General features: G+C 37.2%; 1 long non-coding RNA gene across 1 annotated transcript in view; it reads left to right on the top strand.

Annotated features, from left to right (window-relative positions):
- Positions 1-11,365: 11,365 nt before the first annotated feature.
- LOC130926542 (uncharacterized) overlaps positions 11,366-25,956 on the top strand; it is a 24,174-nt gene continuing 9,583 nt past the window's right edge. Inside the window, exons 1-2 of the long non-coding RNA XR_009066240.1 lie at positions 11,366-11,460; positions 11,589-11,666. This is a non-coding gene — a long non-coding RNA (uncharacterized LOC130926542). The remainder of the gene's footprint in view (positions 11,461-11,588; positions 11,667-25,956) is intronic.

Raw genomic sequence — 25,956 nt, 5'->3', positions numbered from 1 at the left:
CTCCCTCGGCCGACGATAGGCGGCTTGTTGCACATCCCCCCGCCAGGACAGCACTATACTCGGCTTTTTCCCCTCTTCATGTGCCCGGAGTTCTGTCAAATTTTCCGACCGATCAGAAATTGCAACTTTGAGTTAAAAATAGCCGCGAATACAGCGATTACAAAGTAAACACAACAAACTTTCTTTAAATAAAGTACTACTTACGTTTGATCATGGATGGGCACGTAAATAGCTCTCTTCATACACGTTAGCTGCACATGTTAGCTGCACAACAACTGCAGCCGCTCGCCTATGACTCTCTATAGCTGTTTACTACTTCGCCGTGTAGTAAAGCATTATTTTGCCATATTTGTGTTGACCGTTTGGCAGCTACACGCTCCTCCGACGTCGGTCGGATTGTTCAGCGGTCATTGTCCAATTGCTTCCCCAGCTCTCCTGTCCATAGTAGCAGGGAAATGAGCTGTAAATTGCTCTCCGCCGGGCAGGATGCCGATCGGCGAAGACAATCGACAACCCGGTCGTCATGTGAAATGACCCGGGCTAGTTATGTCTGATTTTCCGCCTCGAAGACTTTGAAACATCACTCAGTTCGGGTTAGCATGTCGGCTAGCTGTCACGCTTCTTGGTTTGTTTACATTCTCCGAAGCCGGGGAAGGGAAATGACATAAGCCCGATTTAGGTGGCATAAAATATCGTTCGGGAGGTGCGACAGTAAAGGTTAAGTCAACAGTTTTGACCATTATTGAGTAATTTTGCCATGTCATCTTGAATAAATTCATTTTTATTATTTCATATTCCATCTAGCACAAGACTGTTTTTTGTCATGACCATGCCATTTATTTTGCTATTGGGGAAAAATACTTGGATAAAAATAATATCCTGTAAAAATATTGGAGTACAGAGACTGAAACAATGACATTTTGCGGCTCTCTTCGTCGCATTTTCCTCGTTGTGAATAATTCCCCCTCAATGGGCTGCATACTAAATCAGATGAAATCGTGACTCCGCTAACGTCATCCACCTGTTGGGGACGCTAGAGCCCTATAATGGTAGGCGTGGCTAACTGGCAAATTAAAAGACTAATTTCTCGTCATCTGCGCTTTGCTAAATTGTTGTATATAGTCGAATCGTCTCAAAATATGATTCTAATTTACATAATAATCCTATTTAAGACTTTTTTTCTCCTATCGTACGAACTTTCAAGCCGAAAGTTTCAAGACGAAATTCGCCAAAGAAAACAAGACGAAGACCAATGTGTTCACATTTTAAAATGACTAAAATACTGTATGACTAAGACCAATAAGACAAAAACTAGGCCTGCAAGCAGGACTGAACAGGTCCTCGTAGTTTGGTTCCGTGTGGAACCAGATCATCCCCCTCGAAACTCGCCTCTTTTTTTGTGTGGGACCTCTGTTGTGTTTTTGGGCATGGCTGATAGAGATGTTTTTGTTTATCATGAAATGAGAAATTCATTCACACACCTCGGTGAAAAAAACCCTTTTGAAGAGTGTCCTACAAAAAAGGAGGCACTACTGAGCTGTGCAGCCACGCCCTTATTCAAAACCAAAATTAATTTTCTAATTGGGCCAATTCGACCAAGTGTGCCAAAATTTTGTGGCTCTGTAAGCCGCCTAAGTTCCTGAAGAAATCTACTTCCTTTTAATGGCGAACAAAGGGTCGCCGTGGCAACAGACACATGTGGACATGGGCCTTTAAATGTAGCGTTACAAAAGGTCTTGTAACCACACTGCAGTGTACCCTTCATACCTCAAAATTTCTGACCAATCAGAGATTAGATTTTAAGGTTTGTGATGTTGAATATTTGTAGTTCGAGAGCCTACATTGTTAAACTATTTTCTCTTGTATTTTTTTTTGTTTTGTTTTTTGTACGTACTAGCATAAGGGATACTGTCTTCACATTGATTTTGATTACACTCCACTCCTCCTCTCCATTCAAGCAGGAGTCACATCTGGCTCCGTTTCCAGAGCCACCCTATGAAGGTCAAAGTTCATCTTTCTGGCCTAGGGCCAACGACAGGGCGTTGGAGGTCAGCATCTTGACACGTCAGCTTCCTCCTGCCCTTGGCCTTGAGACGATCAATAGGAGCATGTACTCAGTTTGCCCCTGCCAAACAATCAATTAGCTCTGGTTGCTAACCAGCTAGTTGCTATCCTGCAATCTGTATGACACAAACTGGTGCTGTTTTGTTTGGACTGGCCTCCTTAGCCCTTCCACTACATATATTCACACTTGGTGCATTTCTAGTCCCAGAGCAATTATACACATGACTACACTTGGAGCCCAAAGAACACTATGAGTGTTTATCAGCAGCCAAAGTGCATCACACTCGTCCAACACAGCTGCCCGTCCTCTGCTTTCATTCCCAAGTCAAGACGCAATGTCGTTGTGTTCTTTTTATATTTGCAATCATGCTGACATCACTCTTCTACACTGTATTGCGGTTAAACTCATGCAAACAACCTGACAAAATCTTTGTAGACCAAGCTGCATTTGTTTTGGAATTTGGTAGTCAGGTCTTCACCAAGATAGACATTCCAAGACAGTGAAGGTGTGTCTTTGCAGCCACGCCCTGTGCAAGTAAGAAATTGGTGGACAAAATACACACTTTTTTGTACGCCACTGAAGAATGGGTCTAAATTTCAGCGCAGTGTGGAACAATTATCTAAACCCAGATAAAATAATATCACTGGATTCTAGCCCAAACTGTTTGCTGATCCGGCAAGTTAATCCATACCGAGTTAAAAATGTTCTTCATTCTACATATTGGATTTTACTTCATTTTTACCATAGAGGCCCAAGGTGGCTCTACCAGTTTCAACAATGAGACATCGCAAAAACAATCACAAGACTCCATTATAGACAAGTTTCCCAAACGAAAATTGGACGGCGCCATCTTGGACATTTTCTGCTACGGACTTCCGGTTTAGACCAAACACCATGAATTGCGGTTCAAGTTTTAAACTGCCAAATCAAACCAGAGGAACCCACGGAATCTCCAAAAATGGATTCAGCATGACGTAGATAAGACGCCGGGACTTTCTGTGCTGTGCTTGGTTGTTTGAACTCCTGGAAGTGCCTAAATATATATGGCGGAAAACACAGAAAGACTAAAAAAGCAGTTTCTGCTCTTGCACCCTTTTTTAAAATAAACTGCTGTATTTTAAGCCAAAAGAACTATTGTGTTTGATAGAACAATATGTCTATATGCTGCCATAGCAGATTCATGGCGCATTAATCCCCCGAACTATTTTAAATTTGTCCGTTTTACCCTGGAAACCCCCGTTTACAGATGTCGCGCAACCGCTTTTGTTTCAACCCAGCCATAAAAAGAAAGTAAGTAATTATATTTATAATTTAAAACGTCTGTCACATTTAGCTTAGAATGATTAATTGATGTCTAATATTTCGTTTAAGAAAAAAAAGACTTTAAAAAATTATTCACTCGCGTATAAACAAATTACATCACAATGGAAATAACGCTGTCTGTAAATAAGTCACGGATATCAACGTACCTGATAACTACGGCTTAATTTTATTTATTTTTTTTTGTTATTGTTGCATTTTGCCCGATATGTTATATGATAAATAATCAATCCAAACAAAAAATAAAATTGAAAAAAAAGTTTAAAAGGGTAAATGTATGAAAAATCTCGACCACTCGATGTCTGCGATTTCTGCATCGCGACCCTTGTTATATTGCCATGTTTCACCCATTAAATCCCCTAAAAAACCGGCTGTGACAATTCACATCTGTGTCTTGACACAGATGTGAATGGAAGATGCTTCATGGAGTTTTTGATTGAGACAAGGCAAGTACGCGATAATATCTCGTTAAAATCATGGCGTCTTTAATTATGCTCTCTCGTGCTCTCATTTCCAGTTAGGGTTTTGCTGTTTTTTTACCTACCCACCCCCATACTTCACAGTGGGTATGAGGTGCTGTCTACACGTCAACAAGTTGTTTGGGAGGCATGCACGGAGAAAACCTTTCCTCACTCACAATCATAAACTCAAACGTCTGGAGTTCGTCAAGCGGTATTGGGGCTTCAACTGGGACCGTGTGCTTTGGTCAGATGAGACCAAGATTGAGTTTTTTTGCAACAAACACTCTAAGTGGGTCTGGCTGCCACGGAAGATGCGCATACTGAAAAGCACCTCATACCCACTGTGATGTATGGGGGTGGGTCAGTGATCCTGTGGGGCTGTTTCGCTTCCAAAGGCCCTGGGAATCTTGTTAGGGTGCATGGCATCATGAATGCTTTGAAATACCAGGACATTTTAAATCAAAATCTGTTGCCCTCTGCCCGAAAGCTGAAGATGGGTCGTCACTGGGTCTTTCAGCAAAACAATGACCCTAAACATATGGCCAAATCTACACAGAAATGGTTCACCAGACACAAAATCAAGCTCCTCCCATGGCCATCTCAGTCCCCAGACCTCAACCCCATTGAAAACCTGTGGGGTGAGCTGAAGAGGAGAGTACAGAGGAGAGGACCCATGGTCTCTGGATGATTTAGCGAGATTCTGCAAAGAGGAATGGCTGAAGATCCCTCTTTCTGTCTTTTCTCATCTTATGAAAGATTATAGGAGAAGATTAGGTGCTGTTTTGTTGGCAAAAGGGGGTTGTACAAAGTATTAACACCAGGGGTGCTAATAATTGTGACATACATTATTTGATGTCAAATAATTATTTCTTTGCGTGGGATTTTTTCCCCACTGAATAAATGCACTTGTATTGAAGGTTGGATTTTTCTCTTTTTTCCATTAAGGTCCCATATTATTTAGAAGAAGAAAAAAATATTAGAAGCTAAAAAACACATATTTATTATAAATCCAATTATTATGGAGGGCACTGTAGTACAGTATAATAACAACAGTTCATATAAGTGATGTTGTGCTGAGAAAAAAAAATATATACCATTGTGTTTAAAATAAAAATCAGATATCATAAACAGTTTCTCACAATGTTACTCGTTACTTGAGTATTCTTTTCACAAAAGAAAACTTTTTTACATGTACTTGAAAGATTTTTTTTTTTGATGACTACTTTTACTTGAGTAATATTGTTTTGAAGTAACGCTACTTATACTTGGGTATAAATTTCAGCTACTCTACCCACCTCTGCATATTACTAAATTATTGACTCCAAATACACAGCTTTTGCAATTTATTAGAAACAGATCTCCTTTGGTGCTGTCTTGGGTAGATTTACAGTTAAGCTTTTTCTAATCAGCTGGAGAAAGTTGACTTTGTAAACGGTGTGTTGCTTCACTGTTCATCAAATGAGCCGTGGCTGACATGCTCTTTTAAATCCTTAAATGCTCCCTTGATTTGTGGTTAACAGAGTCCCATAATCCCATGATAAGGCGCTCTGCGGTGCTGCCTAATTAATTAATCTGGAGTTTACCATGTCGAAATCAGTCTTTCATTGATTTTCTGTCAGTATTACATGTATTAGCCTATAAAGTTCCTTTTGTGAAATAAGCCGTAATTTTATCTTGTAAATACTATAAATCTACTTTCTGCTAAAATTCTGTTTGTTTGAAATATGAGATTTAGTTTGACTTCTGACATTTTATTTCTTATTTGACAAAGACAGCATTGTCAGTCATGTCTGAGTTTATTTTTGTTTTGCATGTTTGTGTGTGCAAAGAGTTTACAAATTCAGTCAAGCAATTCTCTTATTTCACTTGACATGGTCTTTAATCATTTGAATATGTGTCAAACTAAAAACCTTCAATAAAAATATCCCTTAACAATCCACACAATCATGTAAATATCGAAAAGACAGAAACCTCAGTATAGCCTTCCGTATATCAGCCTAGCCTTCACCCTTGTTTAAAGGGAACCTCGGACTTAAAGACTCAAATAAGTCACAAATGTTCTCTTTTACTAAAATATGTTATCAGAAACACATTTAAAATGCCATTGATTTAAAAATCTGTAAGATTTTGTACATGCTTTGACCTACGGAGGGCGCCATGTTTTATGCGCGCAATGGACACTTGGGGTGATGACGTAGTTTGTCACAGTCCCACAGAGGTGGGTAGAGTAGCCCAAAAAATTACTCAAGAGTAGCGTTACTTCAAAATAATATTACTCAAGTAAAAGTAGTCAAAAAATGTACTCAAATACAAGTAAAAAAGTTTCCGGTGAAAAGAATACTCAAGTAATGAGTAATGTTGTAACTGCTTTCTTTTTCTTTTTCTTTTTTTTTTTTTTTTTTTTTGTTAAACAATGGTATTTTTTCTCTCAGCACAAACATATATAAATATGATTTTTTTTTTTATAATGATGCTGTACAATAACTCTTTACACATACACAAAAAACTCATTGAATTCCATCTAGAGAAAAAAAGACATAAATGAGGCATTATTCATTTAAAGAGCATGAGTGCCCTCTAGTGGATAAAAATAGTTCCTAATTTGAATAGTGAATACTTCCTTCATAGTTACTCTAGATCAGGGGTGTCCAAACTTTTTGCAAAGGGGGCCAGAATCGGTGTGGTAGAAATGTGGGGGGCCGACCTTGGCTGACATCCTTTACGTAGAACAATATATTTATGCAAATTTTAGCAAGCTATTCTGTGTGTCACATTTGCTTTATTTATTTATTTTTTTCAATTAATAATTTCCACAAAATCTTGCGACCAGCCTTTGTGGCGTTCTCTTTCATCTCTTGCCCTCTTGTGAAATACTGCTGCTGTAAAATTAAACCAGCTTTAAGTTGCTTCAATTTCTCGCTACGTATCTTCCCTGTAATCTTGTTGTACATGTCAGCATGTCTTGTTTAGTAATAACGCTTCACATCGAACTTTCTCAAAACAGCGACTGTCTCTTTGCAAATGAGGCAGACAGTTTTTGCGTATTTTAGTGAAGAAATAGTCCAATTTCCACCTATCCTTGAAGCGTCGGCCGTCACAGTCAACGTTCTTTTTGTTGTTGTTGATTGTCGCCATTTTAGAAAATTGGGAGTAAAGGGTCACGCGGGGTAATGTTGCTTAGAGTGCTGCTGCCTTTTAGTGGGTAAATGAGGAGCAGCATTTAGTGTGTAAGCTACTTCATATGCTGGTAGCAGTACTGCTGACTAATTTATTAGGTCTGTGTGCGGGCCAGAAATTATTGATTTTATGACACAGGCTGGGGGCCGGATGAAATTTGACCACGGGCCGCATTTGGCCCCCGGGCCACACTTTGGACATGTCTGCTCTAGATAAAGGATACTGAAGGACATAGTACCTTTTCTCGTAGGCACCGTCTAACTGTTTGCATTACTCTAGCCCACCCAATATGAAATAAATAGCACTTATACCATAGTTTAATGAAAAACAGAATATAGGGCATAAGAGATAAACAACGCCTTCTTATCACGGAAGCCCAGCGCGTGCATCATACAACTAACTGAGCAAGATTGACAATGACAAGCCCACGTCTGCACCACCAAGTCTCGCAATCAGTTCTCCTGGACAGTCCACAACAAATGGTGGGACGGTCTGTCCTAACTCAAGGAACACAGGAGAGCAACAGATATCCAACTGATAACACTGACTGACAAGACTCCAAGAGCCCCGGTGACGCTGAGGTGGCAAAATCCACATCCTCGTTGCCCGGACAACAATAACTCCCGAATCCTCCTGTCCAATCCACAAACAGATGATAATCCCAAACAGACCCTTCTTCCTGCCCCCCACCCCCCACCCCACCCCGCGAGAGCCTTCAAAAGACTGAATGTTTAACTAAGCGTTGTCATTTTTCTCGAGAACTCCTGATATGGTGACTTTGGAACGAGTTTGCCTCCTCACCTGAGTGTTTTCTGTTTCGCCTTGTCGTTTTGATCTCTGTCGACCTGAATAAATTGCCAACTTGTTTTCGGTGAGCTTAAGATGGAGTCAGTACAAAGGGTTAAGACTAAGGTGAACGCGTGGAGTTTGCCCTTCTGGCCGGATTGCCGGTGTTCCCCCGGCCCGGACCGTTGTATCTGCGCCAGCGCGAGTCCGGTGGTTCAGCTGATGTGATTCCGGCGATCTGGCCAGAAGGTCAGATTCCTTCAATACCCAGAAAGACCCTACTTCTGACCCAGAGACATAAAAAAGCCAAACTGGAGTTTGCCAAAACTTACCTGAGAAAGTCAAAAACGTTTTGGAAGAATGTTCTCTGGTCAGATGAGACAAAAGAAGAGCTTTTGGGGAAAAGGCATCAACATAGAGTTTACAGGAAAAAAACCGAGGCCTTCAAAGAAAAGAACACGGTCCCCACAGTCAAACATGGCGGAGCTTCCCTGATGTTTTGGGGTTGCTTTGCTGCCTCTGGCACTGGACTGCTTGACCTTGTGCATGGCATTATGAAGTCTGAAGACTACCAACAAATTTTGCAGCATAATGTGGGGCCCAGTGTGAGAAAGCTGGATCTCCCTCTGAGGTCATGGGTCTTTCAAAAGGACAATGACCCAAAACAGACTTCAAAAAGCACTAGAAAATCAGGGGCGTTACCAGGGGGGGAGGGGGGGGGTTTCGGGTACACGCTCTGCCCACCCAAAGTTTTAACCTTTGCATTGTTACCACCTCTTCACCTTAAAAAAATAAAAGAAAAAGGAAAAAAGAAATGAAACGTTGGTTTTGTTCCTAGGGGGCGCTACACACATTTACGCATATTTTTTTTTTTTTACATTTTATCAACGTTGTCACCAGTGTTCACCTGGCTGTTGAATTTGGTGAGTTTTGAAGCATTCTCTGGGGGTCAAAGTAGGGCCGAAAGCGTCGGCGGGGCAAAGAATGACTGCTAGGGGGCGATACATAGCGTATTTGGAATTCGTCTTTACACGGTATCAAAGATTGCACCTGTCTTGGGCTGCCTGCCGATTTTGGTGCATTTTGAAGCATTCTAAGGGGGTCAAATTGAGCTCAATGGGGCTGCGGAACACAGAATAACTATAATAATAATAATAATAATAAAACCGAGGAACCACAATAGGTTACCTAAAAAAAAACATTGTCACCTGCATGTCCATACTGTTCAGTTATGGATGTGTTCTAAGTCAAAATCAAATCAACCTTTATTTGTTTAGACCAAATCACAACAGTTATCTCAACGAGAAAAGAAAACATGTTTTAAGGTGCAGTAGCCCTACGCTGGATTTCGACCTACTTGAGGATTGTCGTTTTTTTCTTTTTTTTTTTCTTTTTTTTTTTGTTTGTTTGTTTGTTTTAGCCCCCTCCCCCAGGTAAGACTAATGCCACACCTGGTATCCTGGTAACACCACTGCAAACGAGAGAAAGCACTGTAGACTTCTAAAGTGCCCAGCAATGAGCCCAGGCCTGAATCCCATAGAACACCTAGGGAGAGATCTGAAAATGGCACCCTTCAAATCTCAGAGACCTGGAGCAGTTGGCCAAAGAAGAATGGTCTAAAATTCCAGCAGAGCATTGTAAGAAACTCATTGATGGATAACGGAAGCGGTTGTGCGTAGTTATTTTGTATTTAAGTTGTGCTACCAAGTGTTAGGCTAAGGGTGCCAATACTTTTGTCCAGCCCATTTTTGGAGTTTTGTGTAAAATGTAGGGCTGTCAAATGATTAAAATTTTTAATCGAGTTAATTACATCTTAAAAATTAATTAATCCCAATTCAAACCATCTATAAAATATGCCACATTTTTCTGTAAATTATTGTTGGAATGGAAAGATAAGACACAAGATGGATGTATACATTCAACATACTGTACATAAGTACTGTATTTGTTTATGATAACAATAAATCAACAAGATGTCATTAACATTTATTAACATTCTGTTAAAACGATCCATGGATAGAAAGACTTGTAGTTCTTAAAAGATAAATGTTAGTACAAGTTATAGAAATGTTATATTAAAACCCCTCTTAATGTTTTTGTTTTAATAAAATTTGTAAAATTTTCAATCAAAAAATAAACTAGTAGCCCACCATTGTTGATGTCAATAATTACACAATGCTCATGGGTGCTTAAGCCCATAAAATCAGTCGCACCCAAGCGCCAGCAGAGGGCGACAAAACTCCAAAAAACACAAGTAACAACTTGGCATTGTAATGTGCTGTCATTTCAATCTGTTTGAGCGGGGCATGTGCGTTAATTGCGTCAAATATTACGTGATTAATTAAATTAATTAATTAATTACCACCCGTTAACGCGATAATTTTGACAGCCCTAGTCAAATGATAATGATTTATTTCTTTTCTCTCTCACTTTTGTGTTTTTTCATTGCAAGCAAAATAAATGAAGATATTACTACCAAAGCATTTGTAATTGCAATCATTTTCTGGGGCAAATTGAGCATTATCTGACGGAATTTCAGGGGTGCCAATATTTTTGGCCAGCAGTGTAAATACTTTTAGTATAATTTATATGGATCATAATTACTACCTGCAACAATCGTTTTTTATAGTGTAGTTAAACTAATTTGACAAATTGTGTAAAACAAAAACATGAAGAGGGGGTTTTAAAACTAATTATTTTAACTCATAATAACGTTTATCTTTTAAGAACTACTAGTCTTTCTATCCGTGCTGAAGAGGTTGCCACGAATCATTATTAATAACTACTTCTCTTTATTAGCGTGTTCTCGTATCTCGCCTAAATAGATTATTCCTGAGCGAACACTCATACTTGCTAATGTTCGCCCTCTGAAATCAAAAGTGAATCGTTAGTATGTAAATGTTAAACATCATCCGCGTACGCTCGTCCACGTGTGATTATTCATGTCTCTCGGAAGACTTGATTAAATATTCCTCATACCCTCAGAGCGGCGGAACAAATGAAGCACGTCGGCGTCCTAACAGGAGCTGACACGTCTTTTAAATAATGTTTATTTATCTCCGGTAACATTTACTAGCCTTTCGCGTAGTTCCCCTGACCCGCCATGTCACCGCCCGCAGGCCCAATGCCGGATCTTCTAGCTTTAAGTGCTAAAACTTTGCTAAAACTTTCAAACGGGAAAGTCGACATCTTTTTGAGAACATCAGAGTTCTCCCACTTGTAAGCGGCGAGTACGTAAAGCGAATGAAAATCAAGGTATTAAGGTATAAGGGCAAGCTCGATTGCTGTATGATAAGTAAAAATGAATACATGAATACATGAGCGTTAAACATCTGCATGGAGATACATTATTCACCGTATCCGCTCGTCCTGGGCGTCCACGCTGGGGATATCATTATACTTCAATTAATACAAAGTATACTTTTACCATTGCAAAACTCGACAGTAAGATTTTACTTTCAGAGAATGTCAGCGCCACTCGAGGTCAAAGGTATAATTTTTGCGCGTCGAAAAGCGGATATAAAAGCACTCGGGCGGCGGCAGACGGCAGTTGAGCGGGAAGTCTCTTGTTTTGAGGAGCAAACGTCGGCTGGCCTCTTTCTTCTGTTTGGACTGAGCCACAAAAAAGAAGATTTCAAGCAAAATTGGAAGGTTTGTGTCGATTAAGTAGCTGTTGATGGTGAAACTGATTTTCTCCTGTATGTGTTCTACATTTTTTAATAGCTCTAAAATGATTTTAAAATGTACTTTTTTTGTTTTTTAACTGTATTTTATCACAGATTTTCTATATGTGTGGACACCCTCCAGCAACCTGCAATGGAGTTCATCTCCCTGTCAGTGTTGTTTGCATCCGGGAAGTAAGTTTCAGGCGCACATCAACAACATTGCGGGCCGGGCCATGTGACTCAAATGTCAGCGGTGGTGTAGTTCAATTGTTAATAATAGGGCCTGTATTTGCTTTGCAATCATTTAAATGCCTAATACGCCATTTTCATAAATGTTGCTCTAATGAAGTGAGTCCGCCGCTCTTATGAATACACATGAAGAAGCAGACAAAGGGAGTAGGAGTCATTTGAATAGTTACATTAGAGTTGTACATAATTTCTCTCTATTAAATATGGTAAGCTGTTTTATTTATTTTTTTGTCCCCCGACACGATTATATGCAGCGACACGTGTAAGACAAACAGATATGACAGCGCCCTCTTGCTAAAATGGCATTAATAAACATCAGAAGAGTCTGAGGGCATTCGCGTTCAACACAGTGGAAGACCTAAGGTAACGTTGGAATTTACCTTTTCGGGAGGATCTTTGCTTTAGTTTCCTTACTTGCGTGTTATAAAACGGAGTAGGTCAAATGTTAAAAGTTTCATGTGCTTTATTTTTCTTTTGTAAAGGTTAGATTTGATTAAATAGATTTTTTTTCTCCTTGCAAAGCTACAGGAATTCCTGGCAACGTTGTTGTCTTGTGTCGAAACTACGGATTTTTAAAGTCTTGAAATGCATCTATTTTTATTGACATCAAAATATTATATTTGATGAAGTATTATATACAGACTTAAAGTGTCGTGCTAATGTACTTTTTATTTATTACTTTGTTTAAAATTAAAGATACTTTTTTAATCCGTAAAATATAATTAATAGTAATAGAAAATACATTCTACAATTATTAAGAGCTCAACGTACTAAAAATATTTTTGTAGGATTATTGAGATGGCACATTTTTAGACTTTTTGTTTAAAGATTTTTTATTTTAAAACTAACAGGACTGGATTCACGAGGGTGGCATGGTGGGGCAGCTGCCACCCTAAAAAAATAGGCTTGCCTCCAAAGTTGCCGGCTTAGTCGGCACTAGGGTTGTAACATTTTTTTGGTCCCGATCCGATCATTTTAGTTTGAGTATCTGCCGATCCCGATATTGCCCGGTCCGATTGCTTTTTTTTTTTTTTTGCTCCCGATTCAATTCCAATCATTCCCAATAATTTTCCCCGATCATATACATTTTGGCAATGCATTAAGAAAAAAATGAATAAAACTCGGACGAATATAAACATTCAACATACAGTACATAAGTAATGTATTTGTTTATTATGACAATAAACCCTTAAGATGGCATTTACATTATTAGCATTCTTTCTGTGAGAGGGATCCACGGATAGAAAGACTTTTAATTCTTAAAGGATAAATGTGACTTTGTATATTGTGTCGAAATATTGCCATCTAGTGTATTTGTTGAGCTTTCATTAAATGATACTGCAGCCATTTAACTTCTGCCCAAATGCATGATGGGAAGTGCAACCATGACTGTGCGTAGGGGCACCAATTGATATATCTTCTCTGCGTTGGGAAAGAACATAGGGTGTTAGGTAAATGATCAACTACTACCTTTCTTCCCCACATTGCCTCCCACGTTATTTTTAATTGCTGAGAGAGGTATTGTGTCTATAGGTAAAACGGCGTCTTTATAGATCGAACGCGGCAATGCGTGAGTGGGTCGTGCAGCGCATGCGACGTGATTAATTTTAAAAAATTAATTACTGCCGTTAACGCAATAAATTTGATAGCCCTACCAAAACTATTCTGGATGAGTGTAACACATTATGTCTGTAACGTTAAATACAATTAGAAAATGATTCAATTAATACATATATACATATATGTGTGTGTGTATATATATATATATAAATATATATATATATATATATATATATATATATATATATATATATATATATGTATATATATATATATATTTTTTTTTTTTTTTTTTTTTTTTTTAAAGGCATGTCCGATATTTTTTTGCCGTTTCCGATACTTTGAAAATGACGTGATCGGACCCGATCGACATCTCTAGTCGGCACCAATTAAAATTGGTAAAAAAAATAATTTTTAATTAAAATTTGGCATTTACTGCCATCAAATTAGTAGGGGTTTCAGTGAGTCCTTATAATTATATAATAGAAAAGTATATGGCAGAAAACAATCAGGTCACTTGAAGTTCTGCTCTGAGACCCCCAATTTGGCCAACTTTCAAAATTGTCCGATATGCATGTGTGATGCATCATTGGAAAGCTTAAAATCTCAATTTTCTTGAGGAAGAAAAATTTTGAGCAGGAGGGCATTTTTAAGAAAAAATAAATAAATAAACAGCGAAACACTATCTGGAGGTAGGAGCACGCGAGAGCAGAATTAAAGACGCCATGACTTTAACGAGATATTATTGCGTACTTACCTTGTTTCAATCCAAAAACTCCATGTAGCATGTATCACTGAATGTCAAGACACAGCTGTGAATGGCCACAGTTGGATTTTGGGGGGATTTTATGGGTGAAACATGGTATTATAAAGATGCAGAAATCGCAGACATCAAGGAGTGGTCAAGATTTTCTTGTTCATATATTTACCCTTTGAAACGTTTTTTTTTTTTTTTTTTTTCTTTGTTTGGATTGATTATTTATCATGTAACATATCAGAGAAAATGCGATATTAACAAAAAAAAATACAATATAAGCGAAAGTTACGAGGTGAATGTCCGTGACCTATTTAGAGACACTACTTTTTTCATTGTGACGTAATTTGTTTAAAAGTTTAAAATATGCGAGTGAATATATATATGTATATATTTTTTTTTTCAGCTAAATATTAGACATCAATTAATGAGTCTAAGCTAAAAATTATAGACATTTCAAATAATAAATATAATTAATTACCTTCTTTTTATGGCTGGGTTGAAACAAAAGCGGTAGCGCGGTGTCTGTAAACGGGGAATCCAGGGTAAAACAGACAAAAAATTTGTTTGGGAACTTAATGCGCCATGAAACTGCTATGGCAGCATATAGACATATTGTTCTATCAAACACAACAGTTCTTTTGGCTTAAAATATAGCAGTTTATTTTAAAGAGGGTGCAAGAGTAGAAACTTCTTTTTCAGCCTTGTCTGTGTTTTTCGCCATATACATACAGTATAGTTATATATTATAAGTATGTATAGTATACTCTAAGTACATATATATATATATATATATATATATATATATATATATATATATATATATATATATATATATATATATATATATATATATATATATATATATATTAGGGCTGTCAAACTTAACGCGTTAACGGGCGGTAATTATTTTTTTTAATTAATCACGTTAAAATATTTGACGCAATTAACGCACATGCCCCGCTCAAACAGAATAAAATGACAGCACAGTGTCAATCACACTTGTTACTTGTGTTTTTTGTCACCCTCTGCTGGCGCTTTGGTGCGACGGATTATATGGGTTTAAGCACCGTGAGCATCGTGTAATTATTGATATCAACAATGGCGAGCTACTAGTTTATTTTTTGGTTGAAAATTTTACAAATTTTATTAAAACGAATTAAGAGGGGTTTTACTATAAAATTTCTATAACTTGTACTAACATTTATCTTTTAAGAACTACAAGTCTTTCTATCAGCTATCTGATCGCTTTAACAGAATGTTAATGCCATCTTGTTGATTTATTGTTATCATTAACAAATACAGTACTGATGTACAGGACGTTGAATGTATATATCCATCTTTCCATTCCAACAATAATTTACAGAAAAATATGGCATATTTTATAGATGGTTTGAATTGCGATTAATTACAATTAATTAATTTTTAAGCTGTGATTAACTCGATTAAAAATGTTAATCGTTTGACAGCCCTAATATATGTATATATATATATATATATATATATATATATATATATATATATTTATATATATATATATATATATATATATATATATATATATACATATACATATACATATATATACAGTATATATACAGTGTATATACACAAAATTATCGCGTTAACGGGTGGTAATTAATTTTTTTAATTAATCACTTTAAAATATTTGACGCATTTAACGCACATGCCTCGCTCAGATTAAAATGACAGCACAGTGTCATGTCCACATGTTACTTGTGTTTTATGGTGTTTTGTCGCCCTCTGCTGGCGCTTGGGTGCAACTGATTTTAGGGGCTTAAGCACCCATAAGCCTTGTGTAATTATTGATATCAACAATGGCGAGCTACTAGTTTATTTTTTGATTGAAAATTGTACAAATTGTATTAAAACGAAAACATTAAGAGGGGTTTTAATATAAAATTTCTATAACTTGTACTAACATTTATCTTTTAAGAACTACAAGTCTTTCATCCGTGGATCCCTTTAACAGGAAGAATGTTAATAATGTTAATGCCATCTTGTTGATTTATTGTCTTAATAAACAAATACAGTACTTATGTACAGTATGTTGAATGTATATCTCCGTCTTATCTTTCCATTCCAACAATAATTTACCAAAAAATATGGCATATTTTATAGATGGTTTGAATTGCGATTAATTGCGATTAATTAATTTTTAAGTTGTTGTGATTAACTCGATTAAAAATTTTAATCGTTTGACAGCCCATAAAATATATATATAATTATACATAATGTTTAAAAAATTAGAATAAATATGAAGCCAAATTTCTCCATAACAATTTGTAAATGTGCCTTTTTGTAGCGTCTATATAATATATTTTAGCAAACTGATTCAATAGTTGTACACATTTGACATATGTTGACACTAGGGGTGTAACAATGAATATATGTGGATGAATATAACAATTCGTTAAGCACAATTAAATGTAATTCGATCAAAATGCAAAATGATATTTTTGGAATGCCGTATTGTTTAAAAAAAAAAAAAAAAAAACATAATTGTCACACACATCAAAACCGATTTGTATATTTTTCTTGCTTTATGTAAATTGGAACAGATATAGTTAATGGTCTTCTTCATTTTGTATTAAATGAATCGAAGGCCTTTGAATCGAATCGTCGCAGAATATCATTGTCCAAAGAATCGATGATGTATTATATCGTCATGAAATATTTGCCACCCTCTCGCCACCCCATACATATTTTTCTAGATCCGCCCATGTTAAGTAAATAGGGGGGAAATAAGTCAAACATTAAAGACAATATAGGGAAATATTTTTTTCACTAATATTAAAGTAATACAAACATATTAAACCAACCTTTAAAAGATTTAATACTGCCTAATTTCCCAACCTAGCACGAAAAAAAATCTATGTGTACCTATATCAACATTTAACAGACTGTTTATTAATACAGTAAATGGTAAATAATGTCAAGCCAAAATTAAACATCAGATATGATAACATCACCATTATTAGTGTAATTACTGTTTTGACAGTACAGTTGAAGGCCGCATTAAAATGATATGCAAGAGGTATATTTGAATATTTATGACAGAATCCATCAGCTGTTTGGACTGCCGCATTAATGAATGGCCTGAGGTGAGGCTTAAAATCCAAATAAAGGGCATTAATGCTGCATGATCTGCCAAAAATGTTTGGATAAAGTGACAAATATTGAACTCTGTGCTAACATTGTGCGGTTCTCTCAATATCTCAACTCTTTTTGCAAAAAAAAAAAAAAAACTAGCCCTCCGTTTTAAATGAGGCAACTTTTTAGGGGGGTGTTGTTGAGTGACTAAATAGTAAAAAGTGAATGAATATGCAAGCGGAAAAGCTGGTTGAAGGGTCCAAATCAACTCCTACACTAAAAGAGAAAGACATTAGCATGCCTTTGAAACAAGAGACCTTGACTATGAACAAGAGCCATCCATGCACACTTTGGAATGTCATTTGTATGCACAAAGTGAGACGTGAGGCCAGAGGATGTGAGGGTGCAAGTGGGGGGGTTGGTTGCAGGTGGAGCTTTCAGTGGCTAAAATGGAAGTTTTAACACATCAAGGAGCTGCTGTGAACTTACAAAAACAAAATGCGAAAGACATATGGTCGAATCTTACTTACTATGGTATTTTGTTTCCTTTTTTTTTTCCTTTTTTACTTGAGAAAGAATTTTTTTATTATTTGATTCAAGTAATTTTCTTCAAGGCAACCTCGGACTTAAAGACTCTAATAAGCCACAATTGTTCTCTTTTACTAAAATATGTTATTAGAAACACATAAAATATTACCATTGTTTTAAAAATGTATAATATTTTGTACATGTTTTGACCTACGGAGGGAGCCATGTTTTAAGTATGCAATGGATGCTACTATTTGTGGGTTTATTGAGTCTTTTATTACGTTTTCATTGCCTCAAAATACTTTTTGCATGTGTATCCCTATCATACTTTTAAGCATTGTGTTGTGGTATCTCTAAAGCGGATCGTTGATCTGTTGACCACATTAGTCACGTAACATATTTCAACCACCCTTATTTAATACTACTACGTTTAAGTATTTTCTTAAGCCATCTTTAGAAAGTTTTGTCTGTATGCATCTAAACAAAACAAGCTGAAAGCGCACGGTAGTACTTTGCCAGTGTACATTTCGCCAGTGTAGCGGATTTTTGGCAAAACACAGGTTGTGGGTTTTTTTCTATTTTCATATTGTCTCATCCCGTCTTTCCTGTTCATTTTGCTTTTGCTGCTCATTTTGTGAAATATCAACAGTGCTTTCATGCTCATTAATGTTCCTCTCAGGTTCAAATTGAAAGGGTTGAACAGATGACATGTTTATGTCGCTAGAGTCATACTCTGGAAGCCCGGCAGCGTAACCATGTGAGGTCAACAACAACTGCGACCTACTAGTTAAACTAATTTTACAAATTGTATAAAAACAAAAACATCTAGAGAGGTTTCAATATCAAATTATTTAAACTCATAATAATGTTTATCTTTTAAGAACAACAAGTCTTTCTATCCGTGGATCCATTTAAGAAAGACAAACAAATTTTAGAAAGAACTTTTTCTTTTCAAATACCGTAATTTTCAGACTATTAGTTGCACCTGAGTATAAGTTGGATTTTTAGGGGAAATTTATTTGATAAAATCCAAAAAAAAACAGAACAAACATGTCATTTTGAAAGGCAATTTGAAAGAAAAATAGAATAAAGAACAACAGGCTGAATAAATGAACGGTACGTTAACATTACATGAACTGAGAACGTGCTCGGTAAGTTAACGTAACGTAGCTATAATAAAACATGTTTACCAAACCATCAGTTTACTATCCTACACCTTCACTTTTATCTTTGCTACTGTATTGTCATGGGCACTGGAAACTAATTTCCATGAGGGAACTCTTCCCAAGGGATAAATAAAGTTAATTGAATTGAATTGAATTGAATTGAAGTGTGAAAATAACATGTTTAATTATATAATAATTACAGCTGTCAAAATTATCGCGTTAACGGGCGGTAATTAATTTTTTAAATTAATCACGTTAAAATATTTGACGCATTTAACGCACATGCCCCGCGCAAACAGATTAAAATGACAGCACAGTGTCATGTCCACTTGTTACTTGTGTTTTTTGTTTTTTCGCCCTCTGCTGGCGCTTGGGTGCGACTGATTTTATGGGTTTCAGCACCACATAAGCATTGTGTAATTATTGACATAAACAATGGCGAACTACTAGTTTATTTTTTGATTGAAAATTTTACAAATTTTATCAAAACGAAAACATTAAGAGGGGTTTTAATATAACATTTCTATAACTCGTACTAACATTTATCTTTTAAGAACTACAAGTCTTTCTATCCATGGATCGCTTTAACAGAATGTTAATAATGTTAATGCCATCTTGTTGATTTATTGTTATAATAATCAAATACAATACTTATGTACGATATGTTGAATGTATATATCCGTCTCGTGTCTTATCTTTGCATTCCAACAATAATTTACAGAAAAATATGGCATATTTTATAGATGGTTTGAATTGCGATTAATTACGATTAATTAAATTTTAAGCTGTAATTAAGTCGATTAAAATTTTTAATCGTTTGACAGCCCTAATAATAATGTGTTAATAATTTTACAGATAAGTCACTCCAGTGTGTAAGTCACACCCCAGCCAAACTATGAAAAAAAACCTGCAATTTATAGTCCGAAAAATGCAATATGTCTTAAAATTTATTTCCTTGTTCGTCAGATTTTATTTAAATACAGAGAAAGCAAGAAAAACATATTTACACATAGCATTCAGGCGTGTCTTCGATTCATTTTACATATATATCACAGGAAACACTCAGGTGACTTGAAGTTTTGCTCTGAGACCTACCAATTTAGCCACATTGCAAAATTGTCCTATATGCATGTGTAATACATCACTGGAAAGCATAAAATCTCAATTTTCTGGGGGAAGAAAATTTTTGAACATGGGGGCATTTAAAAAAAAAAAAAAATTAAACAGCAAAACCCTAACCGGAGTGAGAGCACGCGAGAGCATAAAATAAAGACTCCATGATTTAAATAGGATATTATCGCCTATTTACCTTGTTTCGATCCAAAAACTCCATGTAGCATGTATAACTGAGTGTCAAGACACCGCTGTGAAATGCCACAGCTGGGTTTTTGGGGGATTTTATGGGTGAAACATGGTAACATAACATGGGTCGCGATGCAGAAATCGCAGACATTAAGGAGTGGTTGAGATTTTCTTTTTTTATATATTTACCTTGAAAACGTTTAGTTTTTTTTGTTTTTCTTTTCAATTTTTCTTTGTTTGGATCGATTATTTCTCATCTAACATATCAGAGAAAATGAGACAGTAACAAAAAAAATACAATAATCCATAGTTATGAGGTAGATATCAGTGACTTTTTTACACACACCGTTTTTTTCATTGTGACGTAATTTGTTTAAAAGTTTAAAATATGCGAGTGAATAACTTTTTAAAGTCGTTTTTTAAACGATATATTACACACCAATTAATGATTCTAAGCTAAAAATGACAGACATTTTGAATAATAAATATAATTCCTCACCTTCTTTTTATGGCTGGGTTGGAACAAAAGCAGTTGTGCACTCTGTAAACGTGGGTCTCCAGGGTAAAACGGACAAATTAAAAATAGTCCAGGGGCATAATGCGCCATGAAACTGCTATGGCAGCATATAGACATATTGTTCTATCAAACAAACAGTTCTTTTGGCTTAAAATACAGCAGGTTTTTTTTACGAGGGGTGCAAGAGCAGAATATGCTTTTTCAGTCATGTCCGTGTTCCCCGCCATATATATTGTTTAATCTTCATAATATAAAAAGGAAGAGGTTCTTTGCTTTTATTCATTTTTTTTCTTTCTGAACATAAAGACTTAAAGGGAAATGCTAAATTAACTTTGTACAGTATAAATCCCTAACTAGCACCATCCTTATGGATTGTTGTTTGTTTTTTATTATGTTAAAGTGAAAAAAAAAACAACTCGTTATCATGTTTGATGTCAACAAATCACTAAAAGAATTCATAGCAATATTTTCATATTTCTTGTCTTTTTGTTTTGTGAAACCATTACTGATTGTCCAATTGATTGAACAATTTAAATACGGTTACAAAAGAAATTGACCAGCATAGTTTTTACCATTGTCTTCATTTTATGCAATACATATCATCCAATTATAAGGAAGAAAATAAATGCCAAACTAACATGTTTTATCTTAAATTACTTCTATTTGTAGATTTTTTTTTTGTAACACAATATCCTATAAAAAAAGATACTGTAGAATTACTTCTAATGGTGTGATTATTGAGCGTACTTTACAATGGACATTGAGGCTTTGTGGCAGTGTTTCATTGTTAGTGGTTTCGCACTAATGAAAGTGTTGATTCCCGCATGTTTGTTTGGTGACCTGAGTTTCATTTTTGGGGGATAGCGGGGGATGCGGGAGCCCACCCAATACGCTCGGTACCTCTGAATTATGCATGGTGATGACACGATGATGGAGTCCTCTGAATTGTAAATCCCCACAATTATACAGCCCATTGTCTATTCATGATTTCAGTAACCAATGGGGAATTATGTAAAACTATCTCCAAAGAGGACGGCGGCGTGTAATATGACTTGCCATACTGTTCATGCAATGCAAATACATTGGCCGTATGATGGTATTTAAATGGAGCCTGACCTGCGTGCCGTGTGAGATTAGGACACATTTGGGAGATGAGCTATGATAACTGCTAACACACACTCGCGGCCAATGAGTGTATCCTCGTGAACTTAAATGGCCAAAGTTAGCTGCCTTCCATCTTAGAAGCTTAAAGAAAAATAACGTGATGCAAGTTTTTGCATTTGTCATCAAAAAGTTTATCATGAATTTCTCGTCGCCTCCACAACTACAGTGGGGCAAATAAGTATTTAGTCAACCACTAATTGTGCAAGTTCTCCTGAAAATATTAGAAAGGCCTGTAATTGTCAACATGGGTAAACCTCAACCACGAGAGACAGAATGTGTGTGTGTGTGTGGGGGGACAGAAAATCACAGTTTGATTTCTAAAGAATTTTATTTGGAAATCATGGTGCAAAATAAGTATTTGGTCAATACCAAAAAGTACATCTCAATACTTTGGTATGAACCCTTTGTTGGCAATAACGGAGGCCAAACGTTTTCTGTAACTCTTCACAAGCTTTTCACACACTGTTGCTGGTATTTTGGCCCATTCCTCCATGCAGATCTCCTCTAGAGCAGTGATGTTTTGGGGCTGTCGTTGGGGAACACGGACTTTCAACTCCTTCCACAGAGATCTGGAGACTGGCTAGGCCACTCCAGGACCTTGAAATGCTTCTTACGAAGCCACTCCATTGTTGCCCTGGCTGTGTGTTTGGGATCATTGTCATGCTGAAAGACCCAGCCACGTCTCATCTTCAATGCCCTTGCTGATGGAAGGAGATTTTCACTCAAAATCTCTCAATACATGGCCCCATTCATTCTTTCTTTTACACGGATCAGTCGTCCTGGTCCCTTTGCAGAAAAACAGCCCCAAAGCATGATATTTCCACCCCCATGCTTCGCAGTGGGTTTGGTCTTCTTCCGATGCAATTCAGTATTCATTCTCCTCCAAACACGAGAACCTGTGTTTTACCAAAAAGGTCTGTTTTGGTTTCATCTGACCCTAACACATTCTCCCAGTCCTCTTCTGGATCATCCAAATGCTCTTTAGCGAACCGCAGACGGGCCTGGACGTGTACTTTCTTCAGCAGGGGGACACGTCTGGCAGTGCAGGATTTGAGTCCCTGGTGGTGCATTGTGTTACTGATAGTAGCCTTTGTTACTGTGGTCCCAGCTCTCTGTAGGTCATTCACTAGGTCCCCTCGTGTGGTTCTGGGATTTTTGCTCACCGTTCTTGTCATCATTTTGACGCCCCAGACACGCAGACTTCTTATATTTTTCTGATGTCAAAATGCTATCTACTGTACCTATTCATTTATGAGTGTAATAGTTGAGCAGGAGTCTATCGAAGATGACTTTGGAGGAAAGGACGATACTTGAAAATGCAGTATGCAAGCCAGGTGGCTAGAATATTTTAATATCATCTTCTCTGAACAACATTTTACTACTGTATTTTACTAGCAATGTGTTGAAATTCGCCCCCCCGGCCAAGACGCACGGAAACAGTGACAGCCAAAACAAGTGCCGCTCGGCCGATGCTGCCTCCGCGCGCGCCAACCGGGAAGGTAGAACTTCGCGCGTTCTCTTATTTTTAACCCTTTGTACTGACTCCATGTTTCAAAAGTTTGAAAAAGAGTCGCCGAAAGCAGGTTGACAATCTATTCGTCGACAATGGTCAAAAACAAGGCAAAAAACAGACGACGGAGGGACAATTCTAGATCCAAAACAAGGCTACATGTTTCCGAGCAGCAAAATCTGTGTTATCTCAGTGTCCAGTCTTTTTAAAGTCCTTGATGAAGCGGGCCGTGCTGAAGGTGTGTCCAAAGGTGTGTCTGGGTCTTCCCCTCTGTGGCCGGTTTTGGGCGGCTTAGGTTCGTGCGCGGATGGGACGCCCGCTATCAACTTTGTTGTCCGGGCTGCCTTGTACTTGTTTTAGGACAAAGCGCTTTGTCCTTGGAGTTTGCTGGGAGAGCTGATTGCAAGAGTTGGTGCGTCAATCTTGTTCGTGACGCACGCGTTGGGCTTCTGTGATAAGACGGCGTTGTGTATCTTTTCTATTTCTTCTCATTAAACTATGGTGTGCTATTTATTTTATATTAGTAGTGCAGTCCTACCGTAGATATGAAAATGATACTATTTCCTGATAAATTATATAACGTGTGTTAGAGTAATGCAAACAGTTAGACGGGGCCTACAAGAACCTGTACCATTCTTTCTCATCTCCCCCTCATTAGCCCGGATAAGGTGATTCACTTTACTGTGTCAAAGGGCATGTAGTGGAGTCTGCTTAAACAATAGTTAGATGTGTTAGATGTGTTAGACTAATGCAAACAATTATATGGTGTGTGCGATGACGGTATCTTTTCCCTTCAAATGGAAAAGGCAACCTTAATCATTGAATCACATTAATATTGTTACATTAAAACAACAAAACATTGTGGTGGAGCGAATGGGGTTTTTTTCCGACACCTTGTCTCATCCCATCTTACCCGTTAATTTTGCTTTTGCTGCTGGTTTTGTGAAATATGATAAATGGTGTTACACTTGTATAGTGCTTTTCCACCTTTCAAGGTGCTCAAAGCGCTTTACATCACATTGCCATCTACCTGCTGGTAATGCAGCACCAGGAGCAATGTGGGGTTCAGTATCTTGCTCAAGGATACTAAAGCAAGTTCATCAGGGCAGAGAATTGAACCCACAACCTCTGGGTTGGGGGACAACTACTTTACCACTGAGCCACGCCACCCAAATATCAACGGTGCTGTCCTGCTCATTAATGTTACTCTCGGGTTTAAATTAAAAGGGCTGAACAGATGACATGTTTATGTCGCTAGAGTCATACTCTGGAAGCCCGGCAGCACAACAAAAATGACGTCACTGCCCAGTGTGCATTGCGTTGTCAACAACAATGGCAACATACTATTTAAACATCAAGAGAGGTTTTAATATCAAATTATTATAACGGATACCATCTTTTAAGAACTTCAAGTCTTTCTATCCTTTGGTTCCCTTTAAAGGTCTGTGCTGATGGGATTATCACACACTAAATGTAACCCGTAGCGTTAGCATCGCATTCACGTTCACCTTAGCATTAGGCTAAAGCTATCGGCGAGCGTCCTCTTAAATTCTAGAGCAACTTTTTTTATATACAGTTCGTGGCGTCCAAGTGGGAAAATTAAGTGAAAATAATGTACCCTAATTTTCACACTATAAGGCGCACCTGACTATAAGCCGCAGCCCACCAAATTTGGCCCGAAAACGGCATTTGTTCATAGATAAGCCGCACTGGACTATAAGCCGCAGCTATCCTCACTGTTTTATGGGATATTTACACCAAAAAATAGTAACCGGTCACACTTTATTTGACAGCGGCATCATAGGATGTCATAAGACCAAATGAACCACCCTGAATCTTTTAACCAATTGGCTGCAAAGCTTAATTCCTTCAAGAAGCTTCATTTGGCCATCACTGCTCCCTTGGTGGAGACAGGCAACCTCTGCTGCCACCTGCTGTAAACACTGTTGCCATCTAACATGCCTCCTAGCATGCATTGCATTGTACAGATGTATATTTTAATCAAAATTCATGTTCTGCGCTAATTATTTCTTCAGTTACTGTTCCAGTTGTTTCATCAATTGTTAGTTATGGTATTTGCTAACACTTTATTTGACAGTGGCGACATAAGACTGTCATTAGACAATCATAATTATTGACATGACACTGTCCTGAGCATTAATAAATGCTTATAACAGATGTCATTTAGTGTTATCCGGCAAAAGATTTCACTTTTGAACGGATGTATAAATTCAAGCTGGAAATAAATGAAGCTAGTGACATAATTTCCCGGATGACACTTAATTACATAAGCATTCACTAATGCTCATGATAGTATCATGTCATAATTATGACTGTCTTATGACAGTCTTATGATGCAGCTGTCACATAAAGTGTTACCTATTAACTCAAATAAATCAACATACGTATAAGCCGCACGGACTATAAGCCACAGGTATCAAAATGAAGGAAAAAAGTAGCGGCTTATAGTCCAAAAATTACGGTAGTTTTCCTGCTGAGTATGTGTTAACACTAAGTTGGTGTTATTTGTCGATGTTCATTCGAAATTGTTGGAAACCTTTATCTAATTATTTTTGGACTAAGAGTGCTTAATTTTACGGACGAATACATTTTGAGTA

This window comes from Corythoichthys intestinalis, chromosome 12 (assembly GCF_030265065.1).
Source record: "Corythoichthys intestinalis isolate RoL2023-P3 chromosome 12, ASM3026506v1, whole genome shotgun sequence".
In the NCBI taxonomy this organism is placed as follows: domain Eukaryota; kingdom Metazoa; phylum Chordata; class Actinopteri; order Syngnathiformes; family Syngnathidae; genus Corythoichthys; species Corythoichthys intestinalis.
The sequence above is the reverse complement of the archived record's forward strand: the minus strand, read 5'-3'. Positions and strand labels throughout refer to the sequence as shown.